At 40.9% G+C, this 17503-nt stretch overlaps 1 protein-coding gene across 2 annotated transcripts in view; it reads left to right on the plus strand.

Moving 5' to 3' along the window:
• slc39a7 (solute carrier family 39 member 7) overlaps window positions 1–17503 on the plus strand; it is a 154486-nt gene that overhangs the window by 90894 nt on the left and 46089 nt on the right. Inside the window, exon 1 of one of the 2 annotated variants that reach the window (XM_079829961.1) lies at window positions 9355–9547. The exons of the other annotated variant lie outside the window; for it this stretch is intronic. The gene's annotated coding sequence lies outside the window, so the exon portion shown is untranslated. Of the gene's footprint in view, window positions 1–9354; window positions 9548–17503 lie in introns of those variants that run through there. 2 annotated transcript variants of the gene reach the window in all.

The following is a 17503-nucleotide window of genomic DNA, read 5'->3' on the forward strand; positions in this document are numbered from 1 at the left end:
ATAATACATTTATACACACCTAAGCACCCATGAAAACAAAAAACATTACTGGAAAAAAAACTTTACAGAATTCACAGTGTATAGTATGTGTACAGAGCAACAACAACAAGATGGCTTTCATTTTAGACATTTTATGTAAAATGTAAATTTAAATGTAGACGGGTCAAGCTGCGATACCGAACAGAACCACATGGAGATGCCAAAAAAACTCCTAAATCAACCGCTTTGACGGCATTAAGTCAGTGTAGGAGTAACTGAATAACTTGGTTTATTTCGAGTCAGAAGAAGAGTTAGACACGTAAAAAATGGAACAACTTTAGAAATTTGTGGATTAGTGCTAAACAGTAAACTGCCGTTTGACCAGTTCACTAAAAAGAGCTGGTTCAAAAGAACGATGTGTCGGGAACCGGACATCACTAACGTACACATGACAAATCAAACATTATCCTTCCTGAGTGTGTGTGGAAACAACGTGAATGTACTGAAATGTGTCTGTACTGTGTATGTGACTTTTTTCAGGATTTTTGGGAGGAGATTGGAGCTTTAGCTTTAATTTCTACTTTTCCATAACTGTTTATTTCACACCAACTAAATTCATTGTTCTGCATCTGTGAGAGTGTGGGCGGCCTTTTGATAATTGCGCCTCTACTTCCTGCTCTCTACTGCGCAACTCCGGTCCCGAGATCGCTACAGCACAGACTCTGTCCCATGATGTCAGCGCCGTGTGCGGGCATACAAAAGCTTCAACTCTGGTCAGCGGAAGTCAATGAAGTTGCGTCGTCCACATTTTTTTACGGTCTATGCTCTGTACATGAATGCAGCGTGATCAGTGATTTAGAGCGCGCACATACACTTTCTCTGCGCATCAATATATAACAAACTCTCACGCGCTTATTGTACGATTGCTGTGAGTCACCAACATTGCGCTCTTCGGAAACAATCAATGGCAAAATACGACAGAGCTTGTGTTTTAAAGCAAAGCACACACTAAAAACGCAATGTGAGTCTCTATTCTCTCTAATATATCTGATGTGATCAGCCTGGCCTTCTTTACATTAGCGCTGTTTTGGACTGTTTGAATAAATTTGATTACTGGATCACTGAACACTTTCCCAGAGTTCAACAGCTTAAAATGGCCTGATCACAAGCAGAGAAGCAGAATTGGGTTAAAGAATGGAAATGTTCTCCTACCAGGGTTACAGGTGCTGTAGATGCTCAGTGTGATTGTGATAAACTCCCAACTTCTAAGATCAAATAACTGTGTGATGAAAAGTAGGCCTACGTTAATGACGCAGCTTCACGTACTTCTGTAATTTATTTGCGTTAAATCATTTGAACGCGTTAAGAATTTTAAATTAATCGCATGCGTTAATGCTAACGTTGACAGCCCTAATATATATATATGTTATAAGGGTGTGTAGAGCCGGCTGTCACAATCCATTGCTGCCCCAAACACCATTTCCCAGAATCTCACTCCTCTGCACTCTTTGTCCGTTCTTGTTTGTTACCTGTGTTTGCTATATTGATCCTACGTTTGTATTAAACCCATCTTTATTTGAAGTCCGCCTCCTGTTTCCTTCCTGCAATTCCCTGGTTTGTAACACCGGCATTCTATCGTAGAAACCGGAAGAGCCGCACTGTGCTTACAATGTGAACAGCGTATAGAAGACTGACATAGACGAGAAGAAATTGTTAAATAAAGTCGTTATTTTTTGTTTACAAAAACTATTCTCGCCAATTTAGAACATAAAGTTTTAACCACAATGACTCAATCCTTGAATAATTTTATTATTAGTCTATATATATAGCCTATTGTAGTGTAAATAAATGCTTAAGTTCATAGTGAGACGTCTTGTTGCACAGTATATAACTGAGATCTCTTCTGAAACTTTATGATACAAATATGAGAACACCATAGCCTATAGTGAAGTAGAAAAATCTGAGAACAGTGTGATGTCTGAAACTTTAGAGGAGACAAATGTGAGAGTTGTTAGAAATTTGAGTGGCAGAAGACTTGAGCAAAAGTCTCCATTTGATGACCTTTTTTTTTCGTTCTTTTTTTTTGTATTGAAACATCTTCTGATGCTATACTAGGGCACATCATCAGTGATGTTTCCCAAGGTCATCGGTTGTTTCGGGTCTCTCGAACATCAGACACCCTCTCTCAGGCGACCCAGCTGAGGTTGATCAAGCCTCAGCTCGTACCCTAGCAGCACTCTCCCACAGATCCGCTCTCTTGATCCAAATCCATCTGGAGGCTTTCTCTGCTGCCTATATGCTGCTTCAGATGGACCTCCTCTTCCTTTCTCCTGAGATGCCAAGTACAGTAAAAGCCCTACAGAGAGACTGTCCTGCAAAGCCTCTACATCCTACCTCCACAGGTAAGCACCTCGCTCTCCATCCTTGTGCATGGCAGTCATTGAAAAGGCCCTCATATTTCTCTCTCTTCCGCTCATTGGCCTCCTCGATGTGATCCTCCCAAGGCATGGTGAGCTCCAGCATGACAACATTCTTTGATGCCTCTGACAATAGAATGATGTCAGGCCTGAGGTTGGTCTTATCGACATGCTGTGGGAACTTGAGTTGCCTTCCCAAGTCCACTGTCAGCTGCCAGTCCTGAGCTGTGTTAAAGGGTTAGTTCACCCAAAAATGAAAATTCTGATTTCAAAACAAGGCATCATGAAGCTTCACGTATTCACCAAAGTCACGTATTTCAGCAGTTTGGCGGTTTGACACGCGATCCGAATCACGATTCGACTCACTGATTCATAACGCTTAGAAGCTCCGTGATGCCTTGTTTTGAAATCGGTCATCACTATATAAGTCGTTATTTAGTTTTTTTTTGCGCACAAAACTATTATTGTCGCTTTATAAAGTTATTGTAGAACCACTGTTGTGAGATGGACTTTTTAAAGACGTCTTTAGTACCTTTTATGGGTCTTGAGAGTGTAGTTGTGCCAATGGAGGCCTTTCTGAGCCATCGGATTTCAAATAAAATATCTTCATTTGTGTTCCAAAGATAAACGGAGGTCTTACGGGTGTCGAACGACATGAGGGTAAGTAATTAATGACAGAATTTTAATTTTTGGGTGAACAAACCCTTTAAGAAGTCCTACTGTTGTTTTAGGTGTTGTTTTTGCTTTCTCTCCAGCCCTGATGAAGCTGAGGGTTTTTGATCCTGGACGCTGGTAATGGCACTGCTGATGCTTTCTGCAATGCTCTTGAGCACTTGGTCGTGCCGCCAGCGATAACGGCCATCCCCCAATGCCTTTGGGCAGCTGCATAGGATATGCTGCAGTGTCCCCTTTCGCTGGCACAGCGGGCTGAGTGGTGTGTCAGCTAGGCCCCAGCATTGCAGGTTGGATGGGCTGGGAAGGACATCATAGACGGCTTGTATCAAGAACCTAATGCGGTGTGGCTCTGACTGCCACAGGTCTGACCATGAGATCTTCCTCTCCACAGCCTGCTCCCACCTGGTCCAGGCACCTTGCTGTCTCATTCTCACTGCTCTGCTGAACCTTTCCTCTTCAATAACTGCCCTCACCTCATTCTGGACTAGTTGCCTCCGCTCCTTTCCCCGCGCCTTGTCATACCAAGGGGCTGCAACAGTACCTAACCCAGTTCTTCCTCTGGCCACTGCTCCTACCAAACTTTTATGGCGTAACCGTGATTCTGCTTGCTCCACTGCCACTTTTGCTCTCCACTTCCTACCAGTCTTAATCTCTGCCCCAGAAACCTTTGGGTCATTTGGCTCTCTTAGCTGCATCACCTCCCTTACACGCAGAACCTTGAACTCCTCTATGGATTTGATGGGGAGCCTCAATTTGCAGGTACTTCCATAGAGAGCAATGCTACTTAAACTCCTCGGCAACCCTAGCCACCTCCTCAAGTAGCGACTTATTCTCCTCTCCAGCTCTGAAATGATTGAGATATGGAACTCGTAAAGAAGCAATGGCCTCAATATCCTTGGTAGAATACCATGCTGGTAAATCCATGCCTTGAATTTTCCAGGAAGGCCCGATTTATCAACTTCCTTCAGCCACCTCTCCAGCTCCTCACAGGTGTTCTTAATGGATGTTGTATCCTTAAGGCTACTGTCAAATATCTTCCCCAGACATTTCACAGGCTTCTCTGAGAGGGTTGGGATTGGTTCTCCTGCAATCGAGAACCGGAAAGTATTTACCGTTATACCTTTCTTCAGCACAAAGGATCGTGATTTCTCTGGCTTGAATAACATTTTGGCCCATCCCATCAGCCTCTCTAGCCCTTTCAAGACCCATCTACATCCGGGCACCAACTCAGTGGTCACTGGTAAAGGGTTAGTTCACCCAAAAATGAAAATGATGTCATTAATTACTCACCCTCCTGTCGTTCGACACCCGTAAGACCTCCGTTCATCTTCGGAACACAAATGAAGATATTTTAGTTGAATGCGTCGTGTTGCTTTGTGAGTTCACGGCAGAGGCCAAAACGGAAAACAAGGACATGTTGAATAAAGTAGTTATTTAGATTTTTTTTTTTTCGCACAAAAACTATTGTCTCTTCGTAAAATTATTGTAGAGCCACTGTAGTGAGATGGACTTTGTAACATTTTTAGTGCCTTTTATGGGTCTTGTGAGTGTGAATGTACTGAATGCCAATGGAGGCCTATCTGAGGCCTTTCTCAGCCATCAGCTTTCAACAAAAATATCTTAATTTGTGTTCCGAAGATGAACCGAGGTCTTAAGGGTGTTGAACAACATGAGGGTGAGTAATTAATGACATCGTTTTCATTTTTGGGTGAACGAACCCTTTAAGTCATCCATATAGGCGCGAATCGGTGGTTGGCGGGTCCCAGACTTTGATTTGGGGCCTCGGCACTCTGGTTCTGCAGACTTCACCAGCATGTTCATTGCCAGAGCAAAAACAATAACTGAGATGGTACAACCCGTGATGATTCCCACTTCCAATCTGTGCCATTCTGATGTTGTCAACCTTGAAGAGACTCTCAGGCTGAAGTCACTGTAATAATCCAAGATGAGGTCTTTTATTGAGGCTGGAACATGGTGCCTCTCCAGCACTAGCTTATGAGGTATTGAGCCATAGGCATTGGCCAGGTCTAACCACAGTACCACCAAATCCCCCTTAAGGCCAATTTATACTTCTGCGTTGAGTGCACGCAGAAGGTACGACGTACCATACGCATAGACGTGTTGGATACGCCGTACCCTACGCCATACCCTGACGCGCACCTCTCCAAAAATGTAACAACGCGTCAATTCTACACGGACCGCAAGCGCTGTGATTGGTCTGCCAGAACCCTTCCCTCAGGTCAATAAATAAATAAAAAATCTGCGATAGGAGTGTATGTGTGTCCAGAAATGGGATGATAGTTCCACGTCTGCTATAACACAATATTTTTTAGTCCAGCGATTCTTTATGGTAATAAATAAATACATAGATCCGGAGTATAGTTCATTTATTTTCTCATTAAAACCAAAGATGTTAATCAGTGATTGCATATCAAGAAAAGGGACACATTAGGGGTACATTTCGTGAATGAAGTCTCCGCAACAGCAAACGGTTGCTCGAGCCACCGCTACTGAAAACAGCAGCCACGAGCTCTGCATGATTTCACAAACGCATTCCAGCACCAGATCGCCTTATTTAACTTTACTAATCAACTAGAGATGCTTAATTTGTATTAGATACAACAACTCAAGCTGCAAGAAAATCCACTCACTGCTGCTGATATTCCGACATGAATGTACACATTCAACACAAACTGCTTCTTCGGCTGTTGTCTTGATTACACCAACATGCCCCGAGGACACTGCCTACTAGCATCTGCATGTGTAATTGCACATTGACGCAGACAACAGCGCAGAAGTATAAATGCTCATGACGGCGTTGGCTACGCGTGTAGCCTTATGGCGTACACTCGACGCAGAAGTATAAATTGGCATTTATTCTCCTTAGCTTCTCTGAGTAGCTGTGTGACTACACCTGTGTGCTCCAAGCTGCCTGGTACCCCTGGAATACCACCTTTTTTCGGTCTATGAGAAACATTTTAGACATTAAAGAGATCATTTATTTTTCGCTCTTCTTGGTTGCTCTTCAAACAACTCATTAGCATATGTAACCTTTGGCTAAGAGTGTTAAGAAAAACCCAACTACGCCACCTTGGTTATGTCTTAGGCCTACCCTAGGAAAAAGAAATACCCCAAAGAAAATTACAATAATATGAAGGAGAGTGCTGGCTCGGATTGGGTTAAAGACAGACACGTGATTTGCAAAATACAAATTTATTTCACAGGAAGCATCAGTAGATTTTAAGATGTCTAAACTGTGTCTCAGACTCAATTAAATACCCACAATGAATAAGAGACCACACGTTACCGAAGGGATAAACCACACAGCAAATCAGTGAGTAAATGAAAACAAGTGACAGACCAATAAAAGAAAAACAATACCAAACATACGCTCCCCTTTCTGTTAAGCGTCAGTATTACAGCACATTCCATGTTAATATAAACTGGCAAAGAGACTAGGCATAGAAAAAAAATAAAACACAAATCAAACCAATAATTTAAATCAAAATTATTTAAAACCATTCTGCTTCAGGGCGTGCAGATAGAAGCGTGTTAATTTAATATGATGGTACAAAAACTTCCAATACTTTCACATAACATAGCCTACAGACCGATAGGGCAGAATAATTCTAGCACACTCAGATCAGCGATTCAAACGAGAATGTCGACAGCGGTCTGACAGTCAGCTGCACGAACGGGGCAGTGAAGCAGTAATACAGAACGGGTATATAAAACAGATCTGTAAACGACATACATAAACCGTATAAAACAGCAGCGCGCTCACAGGCCGCACCTGAAAAACAAAAACCAAATAGTGAAAGTTTCAAATAATTCCCCCTTTCCCAGAAAAATAATCCACACTTCACGCACAGTAACAAACACATATTTAAACTGTGATCTGTGATTGGAAAAAAGGAATAAAAACTTGCGACTCACCAGGGGAAAACAAACAAAGCTAAGACCTTTTCTGCCCAAACAACAATGCGCACAGAAAAATCAAAAACGCCACACTTTGATATGCCTTTTATACAGCCACAAACACCACAGTAATTGCGCTGCACAGGTGCACTCAATGTCAGGCTGCAGCTCTGCGCTAGTGGGCGTGTCTTCCCAATTGAAACCACTGAAGGGAGAAATAATGCTGCGTTCCAGGCAGGTTTTTTAGCCCGTAAATTACAACTTCAAACCACGACTCACGACTTTGTAGTGTTCCAAGCAAAGTCACGCCAAACTGCCTGAGCGCAAGGAATTGTGTGGTAGTTAGATGTAAACAAAGCACGGCGGACCGTACGGGGTGTATGCTCATTTACAATCATTTCTATCGCCCAAGGTGCTTACTCCTTGCTTATTTGAGGGAAACGGAGGAGAAAAACAGTGCAGACGGCAAGAAAAGCTGTTATACCTTTTATTTTACGTTATTTGTATATTTGTTTCATAAACACTGCGCATCCGTAGGGGCTGCCATTGTTGCTTCGCGGGCTATGTGACGTCAAAACTCGTAACTGGGAGTACATCGATCTAGTACGAGTTCACGGGTGGGAAGTCACGGGTTTGGCTGCCGTTCCAGTCCACTTTCACGGGTAGAAGGTTGGATAAACACGGGTTACGGGTTGCCTGAAACGCGGCATAATAGGCTTGTTTGAGATGAGCGAAATCTGCGCAGAACCGATCACCGGTGATCAGCGCGAGATGCATTCCGGTTAGAAAAGTGTCCGAGGGCGGTCCGCCTTGCTCTGATGTCATGCCGACGTATGTCAAAAAACTCTCGCGAGCGAAAGGCGGATGTGTCGGATTCTGCAGTCGAGCGCAGCTGCTCTCAACTGACTGCGCTGAGCAAAAGCATGATGGGAAACGACTTGCTGACGACACAGCTTAATGCTATTGGTTTAAACAACCGTGATGTATGGTTCTTTTTAAAAATGTTTGATTTTAAAACTCTGATATCATGTTTTTAGGTGTGAATATTCCCAAACTCTCTAAAAAAGGCGATCTCTCTGTGGGTTATGTGATTGTTGTCATATTTATAAATATATATATATACAAACATGTAGCCTATGTAGGCCTAATTAAAGTAAAAATGATTGATAAACACGTCTTTCGAATGGAAATAAATAACAAAAACTTTGGGTGTCTTGTTCATAATATTTATTTTCATATAAAAGTCACAGAACTTAAATTACATCCAGTTTATCAGCAACAAAGCGCACGAGTGTGAATCCCGCGATATCCGCCTTTGATCTCGCAGGTGTCTGATCCACTACGAGAAGAGAGAATTGTCCGGCTTGCCTGCACTTTTTTCACTCCTCCCCTCACTGCAGCCGCCTCGGCTGAACTGCAGGCGAGGCGAGGCGCATCTCAAACAAGCCTAATAAACCCAAAATAAAATAAACAGACTCAACCTGTCACACATAGGAACATTAACTACTAAATAAATTACGTACTCTCTTATCTCGGGATGGGCCTCCTGAGATAACAGAACAGAAAAATAATTAGCGTGTAGCTGCTGTTCAAAGCATTAAGCAAAGACAATCATATGCACTGCTATAACTGAATTACATAGGTTATGAGATGCATTATGTGAATGCTTGGCTAAAGAGATGTCTTTAATCTAGATTTAAACTGGAGGAGTGAGTCTGAGCCCCTCGAACATTATTAGGAAGGCTTCCATAGGTGTCAAATATGAAAACGTTCTTCCTCCATTAGTGGACTTAGATATCCTAGGTGTTACCAGAAGCCCAGAGTTTAGTGATCTTAAAGATCGTGATGGGTTATAAGGCGATATTTATACTTTTCCCATGCAGCTTTGGCCCGGTTAAGAAAAACAATTAGCCTATGATAAGGAGGCAGGCAAAATATTTACTGCTGGGAAAAAAGCAGTCTAAACTTAATTGAATTAATAAATTTGAATTGTTATACTTATCAGATTGCAAATTCCTCCAAAAGAAAAAAAACCGTCCTAATTTAAATCTGATGTCATACAGCTGAAAGTCCCCGCGCGCCCCCTGGTGGAAAAATAACGTTATGTCTCACAGCAGGAAACGGTGAACACCATTTGCCGCCCAATATTGCAGTGATTTCCGTTTAATATAACCATCTTTCTCTGAGGAAAGATAACTTTAAAATAATACTGTATAATACACAACTGTGTAATGATACATCAATAGTTTTTTACAACGATTCAGTACTATTTAATTTACACCATTCGCATCCGGCTTGACACGTGACTGTAATATCGCGTTATTTCATTGTTGTTTGTCTTTTGGACACACGTCTCCAAAATCTCGCGGTACTTTAGTGCGTTGATTATATGCCACGTCGGTTTGAGTGTGAGTAGCAGCATCTTATGGACTCTACTCCACCGACAGTGCAAAATAAGCGATATCGGAGTTTGTGCAAATTATACTAGACGCGTGCACGGCTATTAGACTACTGATTGTGATACAGTGTGCAGTACCAGGCGTTTTCATCAGCAGCAGGTATTTACACGATGATCATTGAACTTTGTGAGACTGATCGTGTGATTACATTACTGATCACTGGTCTGTTCACTCTATAGGTAACTTTATTAGTTGTTTGTTGTTACTGCAGATAAGTGTTGATCTCTTTTAAATAACGTACACAGGCTCATAGTGACGAGGCCTGGATCTTGATTTATCTAGCTCTGTTTGAACGAACGGAGCCGATGCATTATCAACAGATGCTTATTGTTGTCATCATCATTATCTTTAGCGTGGTAACTGTGAAACATATTTTTTATACTCTGAGCATTTATTTTAAGATTGTTTGGCTTGGTTAAGTAATTTTCTGTCTGTTGATAATCCATGGTTCCAACGGGTTTAAAATTACCCAATTTTATTAAGTCATAGTCATGTTTCCCTCGTTATGATTTTGTCTGAAAATACTTATTTGGATGGGAATGGCTCTTAAATAACAATTATTATCTAGTAATCACAGACCTCTTGAAATGTCATGGATTATTGTTTTAAATGTGTGTGAGCTTTGAAGCAGGATGTTATTCTGATGTCACAGAACTGTATATTGTCGTCATACTGTAGTGTGGTGCACGGATGACGTCAAAACCCGGAAGTAAGGCTGCGTTTACACTAGCACAAAATTATTATTATTTTTTTAAACTTACATCTCACAGATCGGAATTTGTTGCGCACATGTAAACAATCTGCACAAGATCTGATTTTTTTGCATCTATTCTGAGCCACTTCCAAATCTGGTTTTAAATTAGATGCATATATCTGGACATCTGTCACGTCTAAACCAGGGCTGTGTCCAAAATCACCCCAATACCCTTAAAAATAGCTCTATTTGAGGGGACAGCAATTTTTAGTGGTGTCTAGACATGTGCCGGTAAACGGTAATACGATATACCGCAATAATGAACATGCACAATATTGTTATCGTGGGCACTTCAAAATACTTATATTTATTACGAATTATTCAGATTTTTAGAATGAATTTTAAGAATACTTTACCCATCAACCGTTTAAAATGAAACACACGTCAAAGAGGAACGCGCACTGATGTAAATAGACCGTGCATGAGCCGAGCACATGGCGGAATGAGGAGACTCGCTGAAGTGCACATTCATTCTTCGACAGCAGAGGGCGCTGACAGAACAGCAGAAATACAGCCGTTTCCCCAGTAATCACATAACCTAATACATAATACTTAAAGACTTAAGGCTATTAATTTTCAAACTTGCATTTTATATTTTAAGCTGGACTAAATTACATGCCCTAGATATTAGGGGTGGTTAATCTGTCTGATTTCCCGATTCAATTCGATTACGATTATTGAAGTCCCGATTCGATTACAGTCGATTTTCGATTATTAACGATTCTCGATTAGCGATTTATTGATTTTCCATTTCACAACAGTAAACCAAAATACACTACAAAGTGATTGCAGTATAAAAAAAAAGTCAGCTACTGAAATACTTAACTCTTTTATTGAGTAACAACAACTCAAAGCACTTGTTGTGTAGTGTCGTGTAGTTACACAGAAATGAATACATCACATTGTGTTGTGACTCATCAAGTTGAACTAAACAATAACAAATAAATGAAAGGCTTATTTCCTTTAGGAAGTAGATCAGAACCAACATACTGTAGAAATTGGACAATTTTCTTCTAGAAAAACAACGTGTTCAGGTGGAGGAAGACTGCAGGTTGCAGTCGAAACATGTCAAGGTAAAGAAGAAGTTTTTTCTCCACCTAAACACCTTGTCTTTCTAGAAGAAAATTGTCCAATTTAATCATTAACAAGACAAAATGAACATTTTTGAACAACTTACTGTAGCTTCAGCTTATATACTGTACTGTAGAACACAGTGACAAAATGTCAAGAGTGATGGATGCGGTGCGCGCGTGAGGGGGCCGGAGCGCGTGGACCGCTCGAGCTCCTCTCGTTCGTTTCCTGACGTGAGAAAGACAAAAGGGGAAAAAACGACAGAAGAAAAACGGGTTCGTGTCGGAGGAGTGTCGAGGCCCGTTCGGTTCCGTGAGCGGGAGCCGCTGGTCGGTGCAGCGGAGCGGCGGTGTGTTTCCAGCATCAGTCCGGCTGTGTGTGTGTGTGTGATCCGCTCATCGCGTCCTCAGGATCGCCTTTATTCCCGCGAATGTGAATGTGTTAATCTGTTTTAAATATTTGTTTACTTTATACATTTTTGTGTATTGCTTTATTGAATTTAAATGTTTGGTTCTTTTGTTATAAGAAAGTGATTTAACCTGTTATAGCATGACAACACTTTTTTTGCAATTTATTTAAATATCGTGATAATACTGTATACCGTGATAAAAGCATCAGCAATTAATCGCAACATGAAAATTTGATACGGGCACATGCCTAGTGGTGTCCGACACCATAGTGGACGTTATTGAGTGCACCAGTTCAATCCCACAATGCACCGCAATAGTAGACTGTGTCCCAAAACCTAGGCAGCTGACTTGTTGCCTCACTGACTTTCAATGACTTGTAAGGCAGCGTTTGTGCATGAAGGCACTTCACAAAACTGATTTTCGGACAGACATCTTAGGCAGTGTAACAGTTTAGTGATGTACAGCAAAATAGAGCAAGCTTTGGTCAGAACTAAACAAATATTTCATTACTACATTAGTAATTTCTAGCTAGAAATGACATCAGAAGTGGAAAAAGGTTGGTCAAAAATGTACATCTACACACTGATCAGTGGCGGCGTTTTATAAATACCTAGGGTATGGCATGAGTCCTTCTGGCCATACAACAACGACATTTCCAAATAATCACGTCATAAAACAAAATGTGGACAAAAATCCACTAAAAGTTAATAACAGACTTAAATACTGTGCAAATACTGAAGCAGCCCTATAAGCCGTCACTGTGTCCTAACCACATGAGAAAAATTATCTTTTCCATGTTAATCAGAGTTTTTTGTACTAACCAGCCCCATACACGACGATTCTATTTTATAAACCGTTTTTATTTATGTGGCTGGAACAACATACAAAGTATGACAATTGCAGATGATGTGCTTTATTTCATGTAAAAAGAATTTAAAGTGAGTTTGAATATCATTTTTGTTACCTTTTATTGACATAGCCTTGGATAATAAAAGCAACAATGGATAATTCACCTCAGATCTTGAAAATAAATGAAAAGAAACAATTATGTTCAAACTAGGGCTGTGCGATATTGAAGAAAAATGCGATATGCAATATCCTTGTTAAATAATGCGATATGCGATACGATATTGCTTTAAGTGTGTACAATCTATTTCTTTCCCCAACTGATATCTTTCACTTAAAGGATAACCGACTGTCTTTACACGAATACTCATCAAGACAGCCATTTTGACATAACTGTGTGTGTATTTGACAGTTAGAGTGTGAAACAAGACACGAAAAAAGTAGGGCTGTAATCAACCAAAGAAAATCTTGGTCGACTGAAGTCCTGAAATTTTCGACTAAAAATCGACTAAAATAACGTTAGGAAAAAAAAAACTTAAATGAATAAGCTGCACACTGTGCGCAGTACTTGGTAGCCTTGTTGTCTCCCTAAATTAATTATAAATAAACATAAAAAACTAGTAGGCTATTTGCTGTATATTAAATGCATTTGAGCTGATTATTTTGCACTGAAATGAGTCTGACACACGAGTCTGTCGGCTCTGACAGCGTCGCATCGCATGCACCTGCGCAATATCATAGACTATGACTTCCGAAAATATGGCACTATGTGTTGTCAACTAGATATCATCACAAGAACTTTTGAGGAATATGCAACATAATTTAGACAATTGTTTTTGTCATATGTATTATAATAACTGACAGACACTCATTTCAGCCGCTCTGTGCAGCTCAAACATATGAGCTCAGCTTCGCGGCTGAGACACGAATAGACTATTAACTTAAAGCTTTTACTCTTAAACACAAAAGGCACGTCCTCTTTAATAAAAAAGGAATATTTATTAAACAAGCCAGATCAAGAGCAGAAAAAACGCTCTCACAATTAAATAAATAATATACAAGAAAACTAGCCTTCTTCAATCTGTCTCTCTCGCCAGCGGGTTGGGCTAATCCAAAATAAGTGAAACAATGGGGGTGTTCTGAAGACAGACTGTTACCTGTGAAACAGGGGTGCTCTGAAAACACCTCCATTAGCAATTAGTGCTTTCCACCTGATGAAATGAACGCGGCGCGGCAAAACTAATGAAATTAACGTGGCTCGGCAAAACTGATGAAATGAACGCGGCAAAACTGACAGTACAGATCCACTAATAGCGCGGTGTTGTGACGCTTCCCCTCATGTGTATGTTGATGGGCGTTCCTCAAGTTTACCACTTTGGGTGTACGTTTGAGCCAGCGGGGAATGAAACACAAAGGACCAGTGAGAGACTTCTCTTCGCCAGTGGGTTGGGCTAATCCAAAAGAAGTGAAAACAATGGGGGTGTTCTGAAGGCAGACTGTTACCTGTGAAACAGGGGTGCTCTCAAAACACCCCCATTAGCAATTAGTGCTTTCCACCTGACGAAATGAACGCGGCGCGGCAAAACTGATTAAATGAACGCAGCAAAACTGATTAAATGAACGCGGCAAAAAATCGACCAATCAGAATTTTGGTCGAGCCAGAACGTATCGACCAATAATCGACTAATCGACTGGGAGTTTACAGCCCTAGAAAAAAGAACGGCTTGTGCGCTCGTTTCGGTCTGTGTGTCAGACAGTAGACAGCACGAGACTGCAAGGAGTTGTTTTTTTGCAAGTTATTGCGTTTAATAACTCTTTCTAACGTCAAGCAAGTCATATAAGTAACAGTTGTGTGCCCAGTCTATTCTCTGCTATATGGGTCAACCTAAAACGTACACTTTTCACAATGTTGAAGTCACATATTAAAATCATTCAGATATTGCGTACCCTGGCGATGTGCATACTGCAATATGTACATTTGCGATATTTCAATAATTTCAATATATTGCGCATCCCTAGTTCAAACTATAAACTCAAGCTGAGCAAACAAGTGTATTCTATGATAAAAAAAAAATAGTTTGTCACGCAGTATGTATTTTTAATAATGCTAAAATGGTGTAAGATTTAGGAATTCGATATTGTACTTTTTCATTTAGTTGCGAATACAGTCAGTGCACTTGCAGAGAGAGCCCATCCACACGCTTTTCGGATTGGCTGAGAATTTTTGATTGAATGATCTCAGGTTGAGTCTTGTAACTGCCATACTTTGCCATAGGGCTGCACGATTAATCGAAAAAAAATCACGATCTCGATTCAAACATAAATGCGATCTCCTTTCTTAATGTTGGCGATTCACTTCCGCGTATTTCCCTCAGATCATGCTGCGTTCACGCGTTATGGTCACACCAGAGCTTGTCACACTCACACAATAACAAAACACTTACTGACGTGTAACAAGGCAGACCTAAACGGAGTCAGATTTGTAAAAATGAACCCCAGTGTGGAAAATCCCGGTGGGGACGGTGAGAGAGGCTGTAACAACAACATTGGTACAGAAAAAAGGAGCGCATTCCACCGTGTGGAGCTTTTTTGGGTTTAAACCTGAAGACGATGCGCAAAGAGTTATTTGCAAACAGTGCTTTTGCATCGTCGCAGCACCGCAAGGTAACACCACTAATCTATACAATCACCTCGAACGTCACCACAAAATACAGTACGAGTTAGCCTCGAGAAACAAGGGAGCCACACCACAAAATATCAGCCGCCAGACCACGCAAACTTCCATAACTCAGACGTTGTACGGAGCATCGCCATACCCTCCAAGTTACCAGCGGCACAAAGATATAACAAAAGCCATTAGGGCTGTCACTTTTTATTCGTTATTCGAATATGCATTCGAACATGACGTGAAATATCCGTAATCGAACTATAAATAAACTATCCGGTTTTTAAAGTGCCATGCAGAGCGGGTACCCGCGAATATTGCTGAAACGGGTGAAAAACATCACAACTGTGTCGGGTCGAACAAGGGAGAACACGGGTTTTAAACAGTCACGTGCAAACGAATATAAAAAATATATGCATGTACAGTGCATGCCGCCGCTCCCATTACGCGCATCACGCGCTGCGCGTCGGGCACCAAGTGCTGAGGGGGGCACCACAAGAAAATTCGCCCTCCCAGGAGAATCACAACCGCGCGCTGAGGAGATGGATCCTGAGGAGTTGAAGAAAAAAATAGGCGCAAATGTGGAAGTTCATCGTTGAGGAAGCACGCAGATAACTGTGGTAACAAACCAAGCACACGCAGTTCTATCGAACAGTATTTTTGTTATGTTTCCTTAGTTTGGTTTCTTAATAACACTGTCTTAGTACATTAAGCCACGTTAAGCGTTTTCTTATAACATTTTTTAAAAAATATTTTATTTATAGTTTTCATTTTTTACAAAAACAAAAAGAAACAACGGAATAAGACAACAAAAACCCTCTCTCCACAAGGCAAGATATTAAATAATCATAAAAATAGAAATAAACAGTAATAAGCATAGATTTACATCTAGTCTGTCTACATTTGTTGTTTCTACATTTTAATTTAATAACTAATTACTTTTATTTAAAATTGATTCATTTTTTTTAAAGTATAAGAAAAAATGAGAATCGTGTAAGAGAATCGTGATCTCAATTCCCATGGAGAAAAATCGTGATTCACATTTTAGCAAGAATCGTGCAGCCCTACTTTGCCATACGTAAACGCTGCCCCTGACACTAACTGACCAGCAAAAGCAACTTTCGGACACCATCTTTTTTTCTAGCTCAACTGTCACAGAATAGAACGTATAGGATTGTGGGATATCAAAGACAGAGAAGGATACATTTATGCTGCCTTCAAAAATCAATCAGATGAAGGTCTCTCAAGAGACGGGAAGTGAAGCTAACATTTAGGGTTGGTCGATGTCATTTCATTTAATAAGAAATCAAATGTAAATTAAAGCAGCACTAGGTAACTTTTCAACCTTCATAATATATTTTCAAGACTCTTGTGATGATACATCGACTTACAATAGGTTGAATGACACGTCTGCCATAGCCTGACGGGGTCTGTATCGTTTTTAATCGTACTTTTAAACTTCGGGTTTCGGGAGAACAAAAAGAACTACAAATTGCGACTGCTTTACGGCATATACGTCACTTCCACCACCACCCCCACTTCCTTAAATTCGGACGTGCGAGCCCAACTATCGCTTGTTTGCCGGATGTTATAGTCATGGCCGAAGCAGCACAGAAAAATAAGAAAGCAAAGATTTTGTTGGAGGAAAGCAAAAAGAGGAAACGAGAAAGTGATCGGATTAAAGGCAGGACGAGGATCAACATTGGGCCAGCGTTTGCTCATTGGCGTGAGCTGAAGGAGGAGGGGTAACATTCTTGCAAGTAAAAACATAAGACGTACAAAATCATATTTTTGGATACCTAACATGTCTGTGATATTTGTTTTTGTCTTGCCTCAAGCTATAATGCACCCCGAGAGCAAAACCTACCTAGTGCTGCTTTAATATTTGTCTTCCCTGAATAAATTAAATTAGATTAATCCTGACACTTAAAGGGTTAGTTCACCCAAAAATGAAAATTCTGTCATTAATTACTCACCCTTATGTCGTTCGACACCCGTAAGACCTCCGTTCATATTCGGAACACAAATGAAGATATTTCTGTTGAAAGCTGATGGCTGAGAAAGGCTTCAGATAGCCTCCATTGGCATTCAGTACATTTTCACTCCCAAGACCGATAAAAGGCACTTAAAACATCGTTACAAAGTCCATCTCACCACAGTGACTCTACAATAATCTTACGATGCGACGACAATAGTTTTTGTGCGCAAAAAAAAATCAAAATAACACCTTTATCCAACTTGTTATTGCCTTCCGTGTGTGCCTCCACGACGCATGCGCGAGAACATGACGCAGATCCGGCGTTCGGACA

This window comes from Gobio gobio, assembly GCF_949357685.1.
Source record: "Gobio gobio genome assembly, chromosome: 11".
Lineage (NCBI taxonomy): Eukaryota > Metazoa > Chordata > Actinopteri > Cypriniformes > Gobionidae > Gobio > Gobio gobio.